The following is a 14,778-nucleotide window of genomic DNA, read 5'->3' as shown; positions in this document are numbered from 1 at the left end:
GTCGCCAGGTGGCTCCCGTAGAGGGGGGGGGTACTGTTACGTCTCGCCGCTCCACACCCGCTCTGCAGTGTAACCTTGGCCAAGGCTCAACGTCTCCCCGCTCCACACCCGCTCTGCAGTGTAAGCGTACCCGGAGCTCTGCCAACTCCACCTGATGCCTGTTTCCCCGTTACCCCTCCACTCACCTGTTGGCAATCACCTCCCTATATCTGGCTGTGTCACTCTCAGCTTGTTGCCAGTTCGTGCCGTTCCCTGGGAGAGTAGTTGTGCTTGTCCTGCTCATCGAAGTTTGTTTACTTACCTGGATCTTCCCTGGAGATTTCTCTGTTGGACCTTCCTCGTTGCTCCCCTTCCCCTGTGCGCTGCTTTCCGTTTACGAAGAGGATTTCTTCACTCCAGCGTTGCTGTGATTTTCCGTTCTCCTTTGGTATCCTCCTGTTTACCCCCCCCTCCTGCCTGGATTAAGGGCCGACTCCACTGTTCCCGGATTAAAGGGCGACTCCACGGTTCCCGGCTTAAAGGTGGACTTCGCGTTTCCTGGTGAGAGTGGACTTCCTGAGTTTTCTCTTCAATAAATTAGCCTGTTGGTCCCGCTATATTGTGCCTTCTGTGTTTGTGCTCTTGGGGTCGGGTGCAAACCCTAACATGCCCATAGAGCTCAGTGTTTCCCCCGAATACAGCTTCAGTCTGGTGTCACTCGGGCGGAGAGGTGTGTTTGGGGCCAGCCTTTTCTTGTCTTGAAAGCCCATTACATTGCAGGTGGCTCCAGAGTCCAGCTGACATTGTTGTGGCTTGTTGTGGAGTTTCAGAGTCACAAACCACTTCTTTCCTTTGGTGTGCACTGCGCCGATTGACTCAAACATGTACAGATCATCTGCATCATTACTATGCTCTGGGGGTTCTTCTGTGTATTCCACACAGTTTACCTTGCCCTCAGCATGCCCCTTTTTGCTCTTTAAGCACACTTTAGAAAAGTGATTAAGTGTCCCACATGACCTACATTGTTTCCCGAAGGCCGGGCAATGCTCTCTGCCCCTTGAATGCGAGCTGCCACAATATTTGCAATTGCCTGCATCTCCTGCTGTTCTGGGTGGATTGCTCTGTTTCCATTGGTTTTGTCTGGGTTGCCTAGCAACGGCATGCACTGCCTCCGGCTGCGGTGTTGTTGCAAACTCCATTGCTCTCATACGGATGTCAGTTTGCTCTGCTGCGCGACACATGTCAATAGCTGTGACCATGTTCAAATCCTTCTCTCTCAACAGCCTGCGCCTAACGGCCTCGCTTGCAACTCCAAGGACTATCTTATCACGGATCATTTCATCTTTCAACTGTCCATACTCACAGGTTGCTGCCCTCTCTCTCAGTCTCGTCACAAAGGTATCAAACGATTCTCTTTCCTCCTGCTTGCAACTCCCGAAAATGTACCTCTCGTATATTGTGTTTTTTGCTGGCTTGAAGTATTTCCCCAACTCTCTCAGTATGGCGTCAGGATCCCCTTGATCATCTTCTGAGAGGTTCAGATTGTGGCGGTAAATATGCCTGCATTCACTTCCCATCACACTTCTTAGAGTAGCCGCTTGTATTTTCTTGTCCTTGCCAAGTATGCCCGTGACGAGGACGTAGTCTTCATATTCGGCCCGAAAAATGTCCCAATTGACACTCCAATCGCCTGTGAAGCTCATCGGGGACGGTGGTGGAATATTCACGTTAGCTGCCATTGTATGTGATGCTATCGGCGCCGGTAATGCTAGCGTTAGCTCCTGTGTGACAACGTCTTCAGCAGAAGTACTTTGCTCTGAATCGGAATCCTCCGACATGTGACCTACTCAGGCCTACAAACTTAAACATGCGAGCTAGTAAAATAAGAAATAAGTTCTCCGACTTCTGGCACCATGTTTCAGTAGGCTATCTTATAAAGAATGACACACACACGAGTTGCTCAGTGCAGCCAAGTATATTCAAAGTGATGTAACATGTTCCTGAGCGCGGGTCATGTGTATCTAAGGTAAACTAGTGGATAGCCGATGGCATCGATCTATCTAGACCCGTAACAACCTGGGCCCCACCATCATGGCCCAGGGTTTGCGTCCAATGGAGGACAAGTTCAGGGCCATCAAGGAAGCCTCAAGCCCCAAAAACATGCCTGAGCTCAGGTTATTTCTGGGCATGGTGAACTACTATGGTAAGTTCCTCCCACACATCTCAACACGGCTGGCGCCTCTGTACTCACTTCTCCGCAAGGGCTCTCGTTGGGGTTGGGGGCCTGCACAGGAGACAGCTTTCGCCAATGTGAAAACACTACTGCATTCAGCGAGGCTGCTGGTTCATTTCGACCCAGACAAAGAGATCATCCTGTCCTGTGATGCCTCGCCACATGGTGTCGGGGCAGTTCTTTTGCATGTGATGAAGGACGGGTCAGAAAAACCCATTAGATTTGCATCACGGTCTTTGACACAAGCTGAGAAGGGCTACTCTCAGCTAGACAAGGAGGGTCTAGCTGTTGTGTTTGCCGTTAAATGTTTTCATCAGTACCTCTACGGTCGGGCATTTACCATATGCAGGGGTTAAAGTGGGATTTGGTAAGTGGGGGATCTCTGTATTAGAGAAGTGAGCAAAAGTGCGGGAGTGATGGCATTGTTAGCTAATAATAGCTACCGGTAGCTAACGTTTGCTAGCTAGTTAGTTATTTGAATGAAAATATTGCATGGCCAGAGCTAAGGTTGGACAAACATAACTAGCTAGCTACCGGTAACGTTACCGGACGCTACCGATAGTTAGCTTGCCTAGCAGCATTCAAACAACTAGCCAGCAACGTCAGCAACTAGCTAGCAACTAGCTAGCAACGTTACCGGGTGGAAGATAGCTAGTTAGCTAGCTAGCTAACGTTACGTTCGCTAACGTTAGTTGCTCGAATGAAAACCAGAGCAGAGCTAGACAAAACTATTGGAAATACTATTGGAAATACACTGAAGATACTCAGTCTTTATGCCCCCCAATCCAGGATAATAGTGCAGGTAGCAGGTTGACGCTCTCTCGAGTCTTGTCTGCCTGGTGCGGTGAACTGACCCTGACCCGTGAGTGTGAAGCCAGTCTCTTTTGATGTCAAGTCTCGTGAAGCCAGACAGCAGGCAGGTGCGGGTCACGTGAGGACGCGATATCATTCAAACTTTTAGAAAAAGTGAAGTAGTATAAAAATAGAAGAACGACTTTATTTGCGATTTATTTTGTAGTGCTTGTGAATTGGCTGCATCATATTTCAACAAAAAGGTTGAAATTACTCCTGTCTACAGAGTGCTGCCGGATCTCAGCTCCGGTTGACTTGGGGGAGGGGAAGTGCCGTTGTCGGGATCCGGGGAGCTCCGGCCCACTTTAACCACTGACCATATGTACTGACCACACCACAAACCGCTGAGGAGCCTTTTTAGTGAGCTTAAGTGTATTCCTTCCATGGCATCAGTGAGAGTACAGCGCTGGGCCCTCACGTTGTCAGCCTACCATTACACTATAGTCCACAGAGCAGATGAGGACAACGCAAACACAGACGCGCTGATTCGGCTCCCTTTGCCTGACACACCCACCCAGACCGTGGTGCCTCCAGAGACAGTTTTCTTGCTGGAGAGACTGTCAACTTCTCCTGTGAATGCCAAACAAATCAAACAGTGGACAGAGAGGGACCCGGTCCTGTCTCAGGTGAAAAGATTCCTCATGCAGGGTTGGCCCCCTGTGGTAGACGATGAGAGACGGAGGCCTTATGCTAAACGAAAAGATGAACTGAGTGTCCAAGACGGCTGTGTTTCTGGGGCTCCAGAGTGGTGGTACCACCTCAGGGGCATTTACAAGTAATGGAGGAGATCCATGAGGCCCACCCAGGGGCCTCCCATATGAAAAGCTTAGCCAGGGCATATGCATGGTGGCCTAACATGGACCAGAATCTAGAAAACAAGGTGAAATCCTGATCCCAGTGTCAGATAAATCAAAAAATGGCACCGCCTGCCCCACTCCATCCATGGAAGTGGCCTAACTGCCCGTGATCCAGGCTACATGTGGACTTTGCAGGGCTTTTTATGGGGCAGATATGTCTAGTCATTGTAGATGCACATTCTAAGTGGCTAGAGGTACACCTGATGAACAACATCACAGCCCCGGTGACCATTGACAAGCTGTCTCAAGTGTTTGCAACTTCTGGACTTCCTGAAACGGTGGTTAATGACAATGGTGCAACATTACCAGTGAGTTGTTCAGGGAGTTCATGGAAAGGAACAGCAGCTACCACGTCCGCACAGCACCGTTCCATCCTGCCTCAAATGGTATGGCCGAGAAAGCCGTGCAGACGTTTAAGGAAGGGCTTAACCGTATGACAGGAAGGGAGCCCATTGCAACAAAGCTCTCACGTTGGCTGTTTCAGTACCACATAACGCCACAAACAACGACAGGGCTAACACCTGCGGAAATGCTGATGGGCAGGACTGGACTTGATGCATCCAGATGTTAAAGCAAGGGTGGAGAGTAAACAGGAGAAACAAAAGGAGAGGCACAAATGAACATGCCAGAGAGAGACATTTTGAGGAAAAGGACTGTGTGTATGTGAGAAACTTTGGTAGTGGTCAGCACCAGCTGCCAGGGGTCATTCTAAAGCAGAGTGGTCCTATCTCTTTCGTGGTGAAACTAACAGATGGCAGAGTGTTCCGCAGGCACCAGGACCACATCCATTGGTGCCACGACACTCCTCTGCTCTTAGACACCTCAGCAGGGAGGCATATAGGGGAGACAGAACAAGGTCCAGCACAGGAGTGACATGCAGGGGCTGTGGTGACTACAGGAGTGAGTAATGAACTCAAAAGGTCACACATGCAACCCACTCCTGTGTTGACGAACCCAGGCCCAGTGGGCGACACCACACCAGTGTCTGCTGAGGCACCCCCATGCCCACTGGGAGAGACCCAACCAATGTCTGCTGAGACACCGGGGGTAGTACTACGCAACTCTCAGCGTAGTCACAAACCGCCTGACAGACTAACCCTTTAAGACAGAGACTGAAGTCAGGGTGTTCATGTGTTGCATAAGTGGCTTACCTACTTCAGATGTTTACAGTGTCATGTGTCAGGTTATGTTTATGTTCACGGGCCTACGCTAACAAGTTTGAAGGTGTACAAGACTTCTGTTGTTAAATGTTTTTCTGTCCACAGGGGACATTTAGCTTAAGCGGGGAGAAGTGTTGTAAGTGTGATAATGAGTTAAACAGGACTACTTTTATTATTATTCTTTTATGGGGTCCCCGGACCCTTTAGGACGTCACACAGGAAGTAAATGTGTTCTGCCCGTCAGTCTATTGTGTATGTGCCATGCCAGTGCTCGCAAACGGTTAGTGCACTGCAATTCGGCTATGTATCGGTCCCATTCGGTTAAGTAAAGCTTTCTTATTATCAAGTATACGTGTCATTCAAGTTACTACAGGCAATATGATAACAGCCCTTCCACCATGCTCCAAACAGAGCTGGCCACAGATGCTTCACACGCTCGCGTTCTTAAACCGCTGCACTGCTCACGAGACTACTCGCTTTCCATTCTATCTCATGGGTTCCCCACATCCCTGTTGATGTTGTCTTCAGGAGCGTTCTGAGAGACAGAGGAGACACGTCTTATTCTAAATACATTGAATCTCTTCAGGGAGATTTGAAGGAGGCCATGGTCTTGGCTTTGGGTCAGAAGGAGTGCTCTGTGGGCCAATGCTGCTGGGACACAAGCCAGGGCCTGATCAACCCTGGCTGGGTCATCTGAGCGAGGGTGTATGATGTTGAAAGACAAGAACCACCTGAGGACCTCTTGAAACATCACTGATGATGTGTCCCAGTGCATCCTAGGATGTATCTTGGAGTTATCTTATTCTGTATTGTAGCGAATTCGGGGGACAACGCAACCACAGGAACTGCCGCGGCCGGGAAGCGAACCTGTATCGCCCGCACCGCAGGAGGCATCGCTAACCGCTCAACTAAAGGGTCAGACCCGCCAGCCAGCGGCCAGCGTGTCTTTTTATCCATGCACGTTACAGTATTTTTTTGTTTAATATATTTTATGCCTTATGTGGAGCACCTTGAAATGCCTTTGTGTATGATATTAGCTATGGAAATAAATTTACCTTGCCTTTCTTTACAAAATACATGATGAAATACCTGACGATTACAGTAATCAACGACGTTAGAATGTATTAGTGTTTCATTTTCGGTCCGATTTAACACCAGAACGACCAGGATTTCACTCCTACCTAAAACGACAATGGGCTTAACCGTCAGTTTGAAAACTCTATATTCTGTCAAGATAAATACCCAAATTGAGATATTAATTCATTACATATGTTAGTATGTCTGTTATGAAACTGACACCAAAATTAACATTTTAACAACTCTAATACTATTTTTCAACCAATTTAAAATGGCGGCTGTCCAACGCCTGTAAATACTGCAGCGCCTCGGTGGGAGTCATGGTGCGTCTGTAACCAGACACGTTGGACATCATCACACATCAAGTTTAGACTATTTCTCTCCACTGGGGGGCGCTAGTGTGTTTCTAGGACACAGCAACAAACTTCACGAAGGAAATGACGCCACCAACACATGTCATAAATACTGACATGACGCACACCATCACGCGCAAATTACGAGAGGGTCATGTTGACCGCTCATGGTCGTTTTAAGTAGATCTTTTTGGTGAAGCTACTAAAAAAGAAGAAGAAGAAGAAGAAGAAGAAGAAGAAGGGAGAAAGAGAGAAAGAAACAAGTCGCAGCGGCAGTCTCACTTGTCATCTGCTGACCTGCTACACTCACACGTCACGCAGGGCCAGCCATACAGCGCTTTGTTAGCCACGCCCCCTTGCCATACATGGCACACTTAAAGCTCCGCTTACCGAGCCCACTCTGCACCAGCTGGATGGGGGCTTTGGCCTCCCCTGTGCCTTCACCCCTAGTTCTTCCTCACAGGAGAAAGTGAGCAAAGATTCCCGTAGGATCCGGTCCACGATGTTTGCGTAATTATTCCTCTTTGCAAAAATTGCGAAGACAGGACAGGAGCTAGTAGCTAGCTAGCTAGCTAAGCTAGTTAGAACAACTAACGTTAGCCTACAGTACAGGGCTACTACACGGGGTTAAGATCAAAAATACAAATATAAAGATGAACAATAAAGATCCGAACAGATTAATTAATTATTTTCATACTGACAATATATATACAAGAAGCACCAGAAACTACTATTAGTAACCATTAATTTGTGTTAGGCTAATCTTTTTTTTCTTATCTTTCACCGCGCTTGGAATACCAAAAGGTATGATGAAGATTGGAGAACAAGTCAATATAGTATCGGAAAGGCTGAACTGGTGTTCTCTGATTGGTTAGACGGGTGTCAATCATTTTCAGGTCAAACCATAACTGTCCAATCAACAACGTGTAAGTTACTTTTTCAACTTACATTCACTTACATTGGGTTATCCAAAGGAGTTGAATCAAGTGCAACTGGACTTGGTATATATCCGTGAAGACGTTTCGCCTCTCAGCCAAGAGGCTTCCTCAGTTTGGGCCTTTCTGACTAGACCAAGCTAGTCTGACTGGCTGCTGATGAGACTGATGAAAGGATGGCATTGTAAGTGGGAGATAGGTGGTGTCGCAGACCTCCTCCTCTGTTGAGGGATGGTTTTTCCAGTTTCACATAGATGCTTCCTTCACCCCTCTTTCAACCCATCTATCTTCCCTGTCCAAAATGTGTACATTGCTGCCCTGGAAGGAGTGTGTCTTCTCCTTTAGGTGTAGATAGACTGCTGAGTCTTGTCCTGAGGAGTTTGGCCTTCTGTGTTGGGCCATCCGTTTGTGTAGTGGTTGTTTGGTTTCTCCTATGTATAGGTCAGTGCAATCCTCATTGCATTGTACAGAATACACCAGATTGCTTTTCCGGGTGTGTGGTACACGGTCTTTGGGATGAACCAGTCTTTGTGATGAACCGGTCTTTGGGATGAACCGGTCTTTGGGATGAACCGGTCTTTGGGATGAACCAGTCTTTGGGATGAACCGGTCTTTGGGATGAACCAGTCTTTGTGGGAGTGTGTTGCTGGGTCTGCAGTATACCGGGATGCGGTGTTTGTTGAAAACTCTCCTGAGTTTGTCGGACTCGATGCAACTCCTTTGGATATCCATGACCCGGATGAATGAGAACATTCACAGACATGTTACATTGGGTTAGTGAAGCAGAACGCTCTACTATGTCACCTGAAGAGGGCGCTGTGTTGCACAACACCCACGACATTTTTTTTAAACAGCGACGCTTTTTGTTTGATTCACAGAGGAAATAGTAATTCTGATAAAATGTTGGCATGTAAAGAAAGATGTTTATGTGATGTGATGTGTGTGTGTTATGCTTTTTATTTGTTTTTTGGTGAAGCACTGCTGCTCCTGCTGTCTTACAGGAACCTCCCCTGGTTCTTATCATAGCTTCTTTTTTGTCTGCGATTGATCTAAAATTAACTTGAATGGAAATATATGCAATTTTAGGAGAATTCAGGGAGTGGCAGGTCTGTATCCCCCCCCCACACACACAAAGTTATTAAACGTTGAAAATCCAAAAGGGTCGAAATTATTTATTTATTTATTTATTTATTATCCTGTCTGTTTCCTTGTTTTAACAGCATGTGTGTACTTGCACGTCATGTATATTGATTGGTTGGTTGATTGATTGATTGATTGATTGATTGATTGATTGATTGATTGATTGATTGATTGATTGATTGATTGATTGATTGATTGATTGGTTGATTGGTTGGTTGGTTGATTGATGGATGGATGGATGGATGGATGTGCAGGTCAACTCCTAGTGGCTTGCAGCTGGCCGGGTGGGTGTACAGGGTAGGTGGGGAGGAAAGCAGAGAGAGGAGGAGGAGGCTGAAAGGGGCATGGTGATGCAGACGTCTCCTCACAGCTTGAGGAGGATGTGTTTGCAGGCGGAGGGCGGGAGGGGGAGTGACGGCCACATACGGGAAGAGAGGGAGAGGGAGAGTTACTTGGAAACGCGCCGGGCGTTACTCACGCTCTTATCTTTCCGTTTTCTCTCTTCTGGTTCCGAGGAGAAAGGGGGACAGATGGACGGAGCGGGCGGAGACAGGAGCGCTGAAGACGCGTCCGCCTCCTCCTCTCCCCCCAGAAACTGACGCGGGGGAGACAGAGACGCGGCAGTCTGGAAGACAGCAAGAGGAGGACAAGGCGGAAAGGTAGAAGAGAGAAAGGAGGAGCAAACTGGACGAAGGAGAGAGAAGAGAGGCTGCACACACGCTGGGAAGGTCCACGTGTTTCCTCTGCAGCTGGAGCTCCTGTCAGTGTTGCGCTGCTGTGCCACAAAGTCTGACAGCATTGTTGTTCTGCATCTGCACATGAAGGAGACCTTCTGAAACGGAGATATTTTAATTCCCATTAGAGCTGTTTTTGACCGAAGAGCCTTTTCTGCACCCCCCCCCCGCCAATCAAATGGATTTCACTGATTGATTGGAATAATTGATCAATACTGTGCAGCAGTCAGAATGCAGATGTTTTATTTGGATTATTTGTCTCCTCGAAGAACTTGTTCAGTCGGGTCTGCTCATCCAAAACCAGCGGGACTATCTTCTACCTGTTAATGTCATCCTGTGGTTGAATCTGAGCAGCAGCAGCAGGTAAAGAAACGTGTCCAGAAGACAGAGGATCCCAGGAAACCGACTTGCCTACCCCAGAAGTCCCAGAAACTCAGTCCTATCAACCACAAGTTCCCTTCTGCCTGGCTGCACCGAGACCGAGTTCATGCACCCTGTCCAGTGGTGTAGCGGTGTGTTACTACTAAGTTCAATTTATGTAAATGCAGTAGCCAATCAGCCAAAACATTAAAACCACTGACAGGTAAGTGAATAATATTGATTATCCCGTTACCGTGGCACCTGTCAAGGGGTGGGTATAGTAGGCAGCAAGTGAACCGTCAGTTCTTGAAGTTGATGTGCTGGAAGCAGGAAAAAAGGGCAAGCGTAAGGATCTGAGAGACTTTGACAAGGGCCACGTTGTGATGGGTAGACGACTGGGTCAGAGCATCTCCAAAACGACAGGTCTTGTGGGGTGTTCCCGGCATGCAGTGCTCAGTACCTACCAAAAGTGGCCCAAGGAAGGACGACCAGTGAACCAGCGACAGGGTCATGGGCGCCCAAGGCTCACTGATGCATGTGGGGAGTGAAGGCTAGCCCGTCTGGCTGATCCCACAGAAGAGGTACTGTAGCTCACATTGCTGAAAAACTTCATGCTGACTATGATAGACAGGTGTCAGAACACAGTGCGTCACAGCTTGCTGCGTATGGAGCTGTGTAGCCACAGACCAGTCAGGGTGCCCACGATGACCCCTGTCCACCGCTGAAAGCGCCTACAATGGGCACGTGAGCGTCAGAACTGGACCATGGAGCAGTGGAGGAAGGTGGCCTGGTCTGACGAATCACGTTGTCTTTTACATCACGTAGCCGGCCGTCATTTACCTGGGGAAGAGATGGCACCAGGCTGCACTATGGGAAGAGGGCAAGCCGGTGGAGGCAGCGTGATGCTCTGGGCAGTGTTCTGCTGGCAAACCTTGGGTCCTGGCATTCATGTGGATGTTACTTTGACACGTACCACCCACCTAAACATCGTTGCAGACCAGGTGCCCCCCTTCATGGTAACGGTATTCCCTGATGGCAGGGGCCTCAGGTGGTTTTAATGTTTTGGCTGATCGGTGTAGTAAATGGTATTTTCACCACTGAGACTACTGAGCTTGTGTGATCATGTGTGTTGTTTGTGCCGCCAGATTTATGATCTCAAGTACACCCAGAGTCCTCCCCAGAGTCCTCCCCAGGGTCTTTGTGTTTTGCCTTCAGAGTTTTGAACTAACAAGGTTCTGCAGGGTGGGTTTGTAGTCAGTCAAGGGCACGTCATCGTTTGATTTGTCCGTGTCACCATTCCTGCTTTTCTTTTTCTGAGCATGTTTAAGTCGTGGTCTTACGCCAGAGAGCGTGTACTCACGGGCTGGTTTCAGCAAGACACAGGCAGTAGTTTAATAAGAGCCTGGTAAGATGACAGCTGCCCCCACACACACTTGCCCATTGTGTGGTGCTGCCACGACCCCCACCACGAGAGTGGAGTGTGGACCTCTGCATACAGAAGTGGCCTCAAAGCTGCTTTTACTTACAGATTGAGACTTGTAATACTTGACTTCTGAAAACACAAACTAGACACGTTGTTGTGGAGGAGACGCGTTGTGGACGCGTCATGCCCGGACCTGAGAAGCGGTGCCCTTGTTGTGTCACACAAAGCTCCAGTTTCGGCAGCCGTTCCCGAACATGGAGCAAGTTGAAGACATTCCTGTGTGACGCAAGGATGGTGGTAAATATTCATAAGTGTGTCGAGATGAGGGCTTATTAGTTGTTTTCCCCGTCAGATCCATTGTGTACTAGACATTCCTGTGTGACACAAGGAGGGGGGTAAATATTCACGGGAAGAGGGTTTTCCAGTTTCCCGTCAGATCCGTTAACCGTGTAAATAAAGGAATAGGTGTAACGTGGTGAACAGGGGCTACATGGACAAGTCTCAGAGTAACCAGGAGGGATGTTTCAAGGGACTTTCCTGTCTTGACTAAAGTGAGTCACAGTTGCTTTGGGTTTTTGGTCTTTTGTGTGTGTGTGTGTGTGTGTGTAGATAGTCTGTTTTGTGTGGTCATCAGCATGAATTGTTGCTGGTGATAAATGGATCCCTTGTCTTCCTTCTCTATTTTTCAAACTTTTGTTCCTCGAATTGGACACACAAAGTGTTGACCTTTTGAGCTGACCTGACGTACACACCCTGTCCCTGCCACCACGTACACACCCTGTCCGTACCACCACGTAGCTACTGTGCAGCTGTCTCGCATTTCGTCTCAAAGTAAAAAAAGTTGTGCTTCTAGAGAATTTTTAACCATGAAAGCCATGCGTCATAACTTTGCGCAACAAGGGGCTTTCTCTGTGTACAGTGCACATTGTGCATACCAACCCCCTTGAAGAAATAGACAAACTTACATATTCAGCTGAAGGTAGATTTTCCCATAAAATGAAACTCGTAGTTAAAGACCCCAACCAGCAAAACCCAAGTAATAAACATTCTACAGCAATCCTGCTACTTAAAGCATGATATATATATATATATATATATATATATATATATATATAAAATCCAGTTAGTCAAGTAAATTCCCTATGAGACAGTACAAGCCTGTTTCATGCTATAAGCAATCAGCTGTCCTGATGATTGCTTATAGCATATATATAGTTAAGGTCAAAATTATTAGCCCCCACAGTTCTATGGGGACTAATAGTTCTGAAGGCACTATGGAACAGTTCCCTAAAATTCTGCCCAATGTTTGCATCATTCATAAAACTTTACATAGTAAAACATTCATCAATGTTAAGGCCCCTATTTGGTACATTTTGGAATGTGAAATAAATCTTCAGGTTTGCTTTATACCAAATGTAGTGAAAATTGAGGTGGTCAAAATTATTAGCCCCCATGTGATTTTTTTGCTTTCAAACCACACCTGACCAATCAATCAGCTTTCAAACCACACCTGAGCAATCAATCAGCATTGAAGTTTCCTTAAGGGACTCCAACGAACAGGGCTAGTGGCACTTGAACACTTGACTGAGAGGGACTACTCTTGAATTCTTGGTAAGAAGTAATTTCATCATGCCAACAAGTAAAGAAATCAGTCTGGAATGCAGAAAGAAGCTAGTGGATGCTCATCTTAAGGGGGAAGGTTATACTGCCATTTCCAAGCATTCCACAGTGTCTAGAACAGCTGTACGTTGCATCATTGCAAAGCACAAGGAGACAAATTGTGTTAGAAACAAACCTGGGCCTGGTCGAAAGTGCAACATTTCAAAAACGTTGGAGAGGAAAATAGTCAGAGATGTCAACAACAATCCCTGGATCTCTGCCAAGATGAGTGTTTCTGAACTGGCCTCTTCTGGACTTGATGTTTCAAGGAAGACTGTTGTGAGGGCTCTTCATCGTGGTGGGCTTCGAGGTCATCGTCCAAGAAAAACTCCACTGCTCACACAGCGGCACATCAGAGCCAGACTGAAGTTTGCCCGTGAACATTTGAAACGTGGGCATGAGTTTTGGAAGTCTGTCCTTTGGTCTGATGAGACTAAACTTGAGCTGTTTGGGCACATGGGTGGTGCTTTTGTTTGGTGACGGAGGGGCGAGGCCTCCAACCCTAAAAACACAGTTGCCACAGTTAAACATGGTGGTGGGAGCATAATGCTGTGGGGCTGTTTTGCTGCTTCAGGCACAGGGAGCCTTGTTCGGGTGCAAGGGATCATGAAGAAAGAAGATTATGTTGACATTTTGAAGGCTAATGTAAAGAAGTCTGCTGCCAGTCTAGCTTTAGGTCGCTGCTGGGTCTTCCAGCAAGACAATGACCCGAAGCATACATCCAAGTTGGTCCAAAACTTTTTGAAGGACACCAAAACCAAGGTCCTGGAATGGCCCTCTCAGAGCCCAGATCTCAATCTTATTGAGAATCTGTGGCGGGAGCTCAAGGTTAATGGCCATGCTGGAAAACCACACAATTTGGATGAGCTGGAACAGTTTGCCATGGAAGAATGGGCTGAGATCCCTCAAGAGACATGTGCCAACCTAGTTAGGAACCACCATAAGAGGTTGTTGTCAGTTGTGAGTCAGAAAGGTTACACTATTGACTATTAATTGTCAGAGGGCTAATCATTTTGGCCCTGTCATTTTTGTTTTTCTTGTTTCAATTCAGCCCATCAGTTAAATATCTCAAGCTTAGTGGAGACTTTGTCTTTGTTCTTTTGGAAGCAATTAAACTAACACTTTAGGTTATGGTCATTTCCATGGAAAAGTTAAGGATTTTGTTTGATTTCATAAAGGGGGCTAATAATTTTGACCTTAACTGTATGTATATATATATATATATATATATATGTGTGTGTGTGTGTGTGTGTGTGTGTGTGTGTGTGTGTGTGTGTGTGTGTGTGTATAGTATATGACTACCTTATGTTCGAACATGGTGTTTGTTATTGCCAATCCATGACTTGCACAGAAGTCCAATAACAAGGCACCTCTCGGGTTCAGATCAGGGAGGCCATTCCTCCCAATCACACCCCTCTAGGTTTCTTCATCGTTGCCCACCACGTGGGCATTGAAGTCGGGGAGTGTGTTCATAAGTGTACTTGGTACCAGAACACCTTAGGCCAAAGAGTAATGATAGACTTTGTGGTCATATCATCAGATCTGCGGCCTTATGTTTTGCACACTCAGGTGAAGAGAGGAGCAGAGCTGTTAACTGATCACCACCTGGTGGTGAGTTGGATCAGATGGCGGGGAAGGCTGCCGGACAGACCTGGCAAATCCAAAGGTGTAGTGAGGGTCAACTGGGAACGTCTGGCGGGGGCCCCTGTCCGTGAGGTCTTCAACTCCCACCTCCGGATGAAGTTCTCGTGTATCCCGAGGGAGGCTGGGGACATGTAGTCTGAGTGGGCCATGTTCAAAGCCTCTATTGTAGATGCGGCAGGTAGGAGCTGTGGTCAAAAGGTCATCAGTGCCTGTCGAGGCGGCAACCCAAGAACCCGCTGGTGGACGCCGGTGGTGAGGGAAGCCGTCAGGCTGAAGAAGGAGGCCTTTTGGACTTTGTTGGCCCAGGGGTCTCCTGAAGCAGCAGACAGGTACTGGGAGACCAGAAGGGCTGCCGCTTCATCGGTCGCGAAA

The sequence above is a fragment of the Lampris incognitus genome, chromosome 13 (genome assembly GCF_029633865.1).
Source record: "Lampris incognitus isolate fLamInc1 chromosome 13, fLamInc1.hap2, whole genome shotgun sequence".
Taxonomy (NCBI): Eukaryota; Metazoa; Chordata; class Actinopteri; order Lampriformes; family Lampridae; genus Lampris; species Lampris incognitus.
The sequence above is the reverse complement of the archived record's forward strand: the minus strand, read 5'-3'. Positions refer to the sequence as shown.